Below are 7,286 nucleotides of genomic sequence, written 5' to 3'. Positions count from 1 at the left end.
GCAGGGGGTCAGACTCGATGATCTATTGAGGTCCCTTCTGACCCTAACATCTATGAATCTATGAATCTATGAGACCATTATCCCTGGAGCAACAGAAGCCTCACCTCTGCCATGTAGTGGTGGATCATAGTTATAGCTGTGTTGTTGTTTATTGTTATGGAAAGTGGATTGTGACCAGAAGGAAATCAATTGGGTTATGGGTTGGAAACTGTTTTAAAGGGTTATAACAAGGTGAATTTAGTTATTTAGGTTGTTTAACACAAGTGGGACCACATAGTGTGCTGTAATTATCCACCGAATGTTGTTGCTGTACATTTATTTTAAATGGTTAGTTTTGTTATTATAGGTCTTTGTTTCTTTATTTTTTCTGTATATAAATTGGTTGTGTATAATAAAGAATAATATGTCATTGGGTTCAGAGCTAATTCCTAGGTGGTGAAGGACACACCTCTCAATGGAACACATCAGTCAGTAGTCTGCCTGAGGGGCTGCCGGGGCTACTGCCAGCCTGACGACCCAAAATCTGGTGCATCACCCAGTGTTATTGTGCCAGCATGAGTTATAGTAGTTTGGGTATTTGTCCCTTTCTCCTGCCTGAAACATGTGCATAGCCAAAGAATATTTCTATTTTAATATAACTTCTGTATATATTTTGATAGTTTGTCACTACACATTTAAAGAGTAGCAGATGTGTCCATATTTATAGTAATTGATTAACATATTTATAGTAATCAGGGTATAAAATAAAGGTAAGCATTAAGTTTACTGATTCTTCAGTGAGATAACAATGGGGAAAGAACAAATAAGTTGAAACATTGTTTCAACAAATGAAAAGTCTTCATTTTATTTTTGAGATTTTAGATATTTTGCGTTGTGGAGCCTTGCACAAGCAGCCAGGTAAAATCTCTTGGACATTTAGCAGCCTGCATAGAGTTCTACTCCTTGCAGACTGCACACAGTTGCCCCTTTTCTGAGAGTTTCTAGCAGCCTCGTTCCAAAAATGAGTAACAGGTCCTGTTTTAAACAAAAAGAACCTGCAGCTCAGTACCCCTCACTGTTCTTGCAGGAATCTTTGCCCTTGGCGCACAAGCAGCACACAAACCATCCTAGCCCTGCTGAGCTGAGTCTCCCAGCTCCAGTCTGGCCTAGTCTCCTCAGAAGTTCTTACCCTAGTCACATCTGGCATGAGTCCTGGTCCCAGCCTTCATGACTCCAGGACAGCATTTGTCCCAGATTTGCAGCTTTGTGCAGGGATCCACAGGAAACAGTGGATTTCCCCTTGCAGTCTGGCAGCATTCCAGCCTGCAACGGGCTACCAGGAGCAGGACGCAGGGGGCACCATGTGCACAAGCAAAAGGCCAGGAACATGGCCAGGCAGGCTGTAGAGCAGCTCCCTACAAGTAAGTCTATGGGGGGGTGGGAATGGGCATAGGGAAGGTGGGAGTGGGAGACATGGGGGAGCACATGCCCCCCCCTCCAGATTTGTGTGTGAGGTGAGGGCAGATGCGGGCTGCCTGCTGTGGCTCTGGGTTGCCCAGTATGCTGCCCTGCCCCTGGGGGCCCTGAGCTGGCCATGCTGCCATGGCAAGGTACCCCCTGCCTGCCCAGAAGCAGCAGCGGTGGTGGCAGTAGCATGGGTTTGTCCCCCCTGCTGCTGCCAGGCAGGAAGGGGGAGCATGGCCAGTGCAGGGCTCCTGAGGGAAAGGAAGCAGGGCAGGGAGCCCCAAGCCTGCAGCAGGCAGCCTGCATCCACCCCTCCCCTGACTCTACTCTGCTCAACTCTGGTCTGGTCTGGTCTGGTCTGGTCTGGCCAGCAGCAGCAGGGAGAGGGGGAGAAGGTAGGCATGTGTCCTGCCTTCCCCTTTTGAAAAGATGGTCACCCTACACCAGACTGCCCTCAGATCCCAGAGACTGGCTAATATGGAAGCTAGGCTCTGTCCCTTGCAGCTAACATGTCAAACAGATCCTTCTTAAAGGCATCTCATCCTTATTTTGCCTCCTGCTCTTTACAAACATGGTGGGCCCTATTACATTCCCCTCTACCCCTTTCTCTCCAATTTACAGTTGGACTTTGGTTTCTGCAGGTTTTCCTTCTCACTATTCTTGGAAAAGAAATCCACATTACCGTGCTGTTTCCCTGGCCAATACTCTACAAAAAAATATAGGGTTGTAGGCTCAGACACTGTATTGTTAATAGTAGGCTGTCTATCTTCATGTGGTAGAGACACTTTAAGGGGGCATGATCAGTGATCACTTATGAACTTTCTTCCCAGTAAATAGTAATGCAGATCTCTACTGCCCATTTTATTGTCGAGAATTCTTTCTTTACCACAGCACATGCTCGCTTATGATGATGTAACTCGCACCTAATGGAAGCCACTGGGAATTTTCCACTTCTCTCCTTTTGTGACAATACTGTCCCAATGGCTGTTTTGGACACATCCATTTGTACTATGAAGTGCTTCTCAAAGGCCAAAGCATGCAACACTGGCTGTGAGCTTAATGGCACTTTAACTGCCTAGGAAGCCTTAGCTACCTCTGGGATCCATCTGACCTTAGTAGGGGCTGCACCTTGGTTAGTTGTCATAGTGGGACTATTAACTCAGAAAACATGGACATGAGCCATTGACAATAGTTAATGAGGCTAAAAATATCCACATCTATTTCTTTGTCCTTGGTGGTAGGTATTCCTTAGGGCCTGTATCTGATCAGTTAAAGGTCTAATCTGACCACCTCCCACTTGAAAGCCTAGGTGTCACAGGCAGAGAAAGACCGGGGAGACTCCCGAGCTCATGGAGGGAACCGCAGAGCCAGAGACAGAGGGCGGAACGGAGGGAAAAGAAAAGAAAAAAAAATAACTTACTCACCGCAGGATGCGAGGAAGAGCAGGGACGGCCGGAGAAGCCCACGCACGGCCTGGACAATGCCTTAAGTCACCTGCGGTTGGTGGGTGACATCACTCCTAATCGCCAGCCAGCGGCGATAAAAGAGCCGCCGGCGGAGAGGAGCGAGGCGCGCACGTGGCTGCCGGGAGGGAGCCTGGCCGGTGGAGTCAGCTCGAGGCGCGGAACGCCGGAGCCGACTGCCGGCGTTCGTTACCGAGAATTAAAGGAGCCCGGGGATGAACCAACACCTATTGACAGCACGACAGCGGCGGGTGAGCTGGGGGAGAGAATAGTAAGAGCCTCAGCGGCGCGGAGGGGTCAGCGGACCGAGGAAGATCCGGAGAGAGGGCTGCGGTCCGGGGAAGACCCGGAGAGATGGCTGCGGTCAAGGGAAGACCCGGAGAGAGGGCAGCAGGCCAGGGAAGACCTGGAGAGAGGGCTACAGGCCAGGGAAGACCCGGAGAGAGGGTTACACTGGGAGATACCGGGCAATGAGTGGCGGGTATCTGGCACAGAAAGAGAGGGCTATTGAACCGAGCCATGAGCGGTGACCCGGTTGTTAAGCAATGAGGCAGCGAGGCTACGGGCTCCTCTAGGGAGCCTAATAGGGGCGGGGTTATGCCTCCCATTAGGCACATTGAGTCTTAGTTGAGTTTGAAAGGTTTTTCTTTTGTGTTACCCCGGGTCAGAAGGGGATGAGTGCCCGTCAGCAGGGAGGTAGAGCGAGGGGTGAGCTCATTGTTTGCATGCCTGAGGGAGTACTCGAGCACCCATAGGAATACCCAAGATCCGCCGGGCTGGGTAAGGGCAAGGTGCAGGGGAGGAGGAGCCTTGCAGAAGACCTCTACGACGCAGGTACCTGACGAGGGTAACCGCGCTACACGAAGCCCCACCCACTGAAAGATCGAAGTCGTGGCAGGGGGGAAAGGGGGGACCGGCGCGGCTGGAAAAACCTCGCCACCTGCGACGGCAAGCCGGATACCGGTAAACCCTCGGAGCAAGGAAGCCCGAGGTAAGATGTTTGAGGCCCGGCGGTTACACTAGGTATTGAGCCCCCTGAAGTCCATGTCAACTGAATGGCTTTCAGATAAACTCATGTAGGCCACAAGGGGTGGCAAAAGCATTCTTTTTCTTGAAATGTACACTTGAGGGATTTGCCAGTACACCTTCGTGTGGGCTAAGGGACCAGGGCAAAGGTGGTTTTGCCTAATGGTTACTCCACTAAGGGAAAGTAGAGCCTGGGTCTGGGTCAAAAGGCAGGAGCTGCATGCCAAAGCCAGAGGGAAATCCAGAAACAAGAGTCCATGACACAGTCCTGGGTGAGGATCCACGGATCAGATGCTGAGTACAAATCCAATAAGAAATCCGAATGGCAGGGACGGATTATGACATGCTGGGGCCCTAAGCTAGGGGTTCCCAACCTTTCTATGCCACGGCCCAGCAAACTGCAGACTGCAAGCAGCTGTGGCCCAACAAACTAGAAGCCGCTACAAATAGTAGAAAAGGGCTATTTGTGAGCATATGCAACATTTTTGAGATAACATGCACTACACAAATGGGCTGTGTTCTGCCCGGCATCAAATCGGGGGTTGTGCATGCACAGCTGACCAGGGACCATGGTAAGTTGTTGTTGTAAGCATGTGTCATCCTAGTGTGTTCCCCACTGCTAACCTAGATGGCTTCTATGGGTACCCCACCAGATTCAGGAGGCACCAGTCACCCATGCTTCGGGGTCAAGTGGACGAATAGATTTCCACCACATTGTACAGAAGAATCAAAGGGGCTGGAGTCCCATATCAGGCTGTTGTCCCCAGGTGAGTACAGACTGAGAGCCTGAGAGACTGAAGGGAGCTGGGTTTCTTCAACATGGCTGTCTGCTCCCTCTTAAAGCGCTAGATTAGGTTCTTCCTAGGTTACTCATTTCCAGGAATCCTGGCTTTCTCTGTTTAAAAATCACAAATTTTCTGATAAAAATTTGCAAATTCTCTGATTAACACCCCAAAGACTGTGATTAAAATGAAAGGCCACTATATATATAGGTATCAGTTGAGCACAGTATTTTATTGATATATTTACAGTTTTAAAGCAATTTGGAAGACTACCAATGCCTCAATCCCTATAATAAGATAAATTCTAAATACCTATACATTTTGGCATTTGATTTGGGGTGTTTCATCATGGAAAATCAGAGCTCCTGGTGAGACCACTCTGTATACTCCAGGGAATTATGCGCAGAAAAATTCAAAATGATGCACAGGAAAACTCAAAACTATGCAAAATTAATTACTTTTGCTTTTTCTTTTACAAATTAAACTAAATATAACGCTATTTGAACCTTCTTTCAAAATATATGCAGGTACCTTGTATGATTGGGGAGTGGGCATGGTGTATGTGTGGGGGGGTACTTTGTGAAGGTGTGCACGGGTGTTGGTGTGTATGTGGGGGTTGTGAAGGGGTGTGGGTGTGGGTTTGTGGGTGGATGTGGGGTTTGTGGTGCACAGCCCCCACCACCAGCAGCTCAGCAGTAGCGGGCCCTTGGGGTGCCCATGGCCACAGCAGGCAGAGCTCCTGGTGGCACATGCCTCTGACTGAGTCCCAGGACCTGCACATGCTGGCAGAGTCAGGCTGGCCTGCTGGCACATGCCTTCATACCAGTCCAGGCTGGCTCCATGCCAGCTCCATGTGAGGGGAGTCCTTCACACACTCGGTGGTGGACCTGAAAGTGGACCAGACATACTTCCGGTCCACTTCGGGTCTGCTGCCAAACACGTGCCCCACACTCCTGTGGGATGCTCCATCTGCCCCACCATCTCAGTGCTCACGAGCCACACCCGGTACCTTGTGGTATGTAGAAAAAACATATAAAGCTTTGTCTATGGCCGAATCGCTGATTTTCCAAATCAGAATCAAATCTTCAGTTCCATTTTGGGCTGAATCGAATCGGGACAGTGATCCAAATCAGCTAATCAAATCACTGTCCCCTGCATCGGGCCAAATCTGAATCCGTATTGAATACAGCCCACTTTGCACACTCCTATTGGCAATACATATGTCAATACTTGCCTTGTATTTTGTCTCACAATGTCACCATATTGTCTTAGGGGGCTGGGAATACAGCCCATTGTCCACTTCAGTTGACTGAGACCCCAAAGGGTTACACATCCTTAAGGCAATGTGGACCCAGTTGACCATGCCCTGTGTCGTATCAGGGGCATCCCAAGCCTCAGGATTCTTCATGGAAGATGAAGGGTATCTGGCCTATTGAAAAGAATGGGGCATCAAACTCCTAACTGACAGCTGTGAGGAAGCAGTATAGCACAGTGGGAAAATGCAGATCGATGTTGAACTCTCTCACAACAAAGTAAAATGACTCATATCAACAGCCTACCGTGAAACTGTTAAATCGCAACATATCAGAGGGTTCCATTTTGGTTCAAATTACTAAATTAAAAGTTTTCAAATTTTCATTCTCCATCATCTACCAAAAAAGAAGAAATGTCCTCATTTAGTCCGAACTTGATAAAACTGATAGCTCCCCTTACCCACCTTTCCCCTCTTGGCACCACCCCCCAGCAGCACAGGGTATGGGAGGGTGGGAGAGGAGGAGGAGGTGGCACGGCCAGGTTGCAAAACACTTTAGGAAGTCCCAGGAGCCTTTTACTCCCAGCTAGTAAGCAGTTTTGTAACTCAACAAGGGCAGCTTCACACCTCTCTCCAATCCAATTTACAAACCAAACTTCTTTGTTTTAATTGAGCCACAGGGATTCAGTCCAGGAAGCTTCCCATGACTTACCAAATGCATTTCACACTTTTTCTATTATAATGCAATATGATAATGCAATGGTCATTCAAAACCAGTACTGGTTAAGATGTCATTTCCAGTGCAACTTTCTTTCCTTTGTTCAGAGACAGACAGCTGAGCTGGAGCTGGAGCTGGAGCTGGAGCTGGAACTAAGCCTAAGACCGTTCTTCTCTTGACTCCTTAACTAAAGCTATTGGATGCTTTATTCATTGTAAGGAGATGTCCTTGAGATTTAGATAGCTGGGCTTTCAAAGTTGACTGAGGATGCTAAAAGGCAAGAATTTAAGGAACAGAAATGATCAGGAGAGGTTTTTGTTGTTGTTTTTTTTAAATTGAGGGGGGTGGGAATTTCCTCTTTTTGCTTTTTTGGTGCGTGTGCATGTGTGTGTGTGTTGTTTTTGAAACCTGAATATGTGAAAGAGAAAAGCAATCCCCTTCTGTTTTAGAACAGTGAATTTTTTCCACTGTACTCAGAAACCTACTGCCTCACTACAAATTCATCTTGATATGAAGTCAGCAAAAAGTTTTCATCCAGCCCTGTTAAGTGCAAAAGTGCAAAATGTAGGATACCCATGGTATCAGGTAAGCTAAGCAGCTAA

This window comes from Alligator sinensis, unplaced genomic scaffold (genome assembly GCF_000455745.1).
Source record: "Alligator sinensis unplaced genomic scaffold, ASM45574v1 scaffold790_1, whole genome shotgun sequence".
NCBI lineage: Eukaryota > Metazoa > Chordata > Crocodylia > Alligatoridae > Alligator > Alligator sinensis.
Note: the sequence above shows the minus strand (reverse complement) of the source record.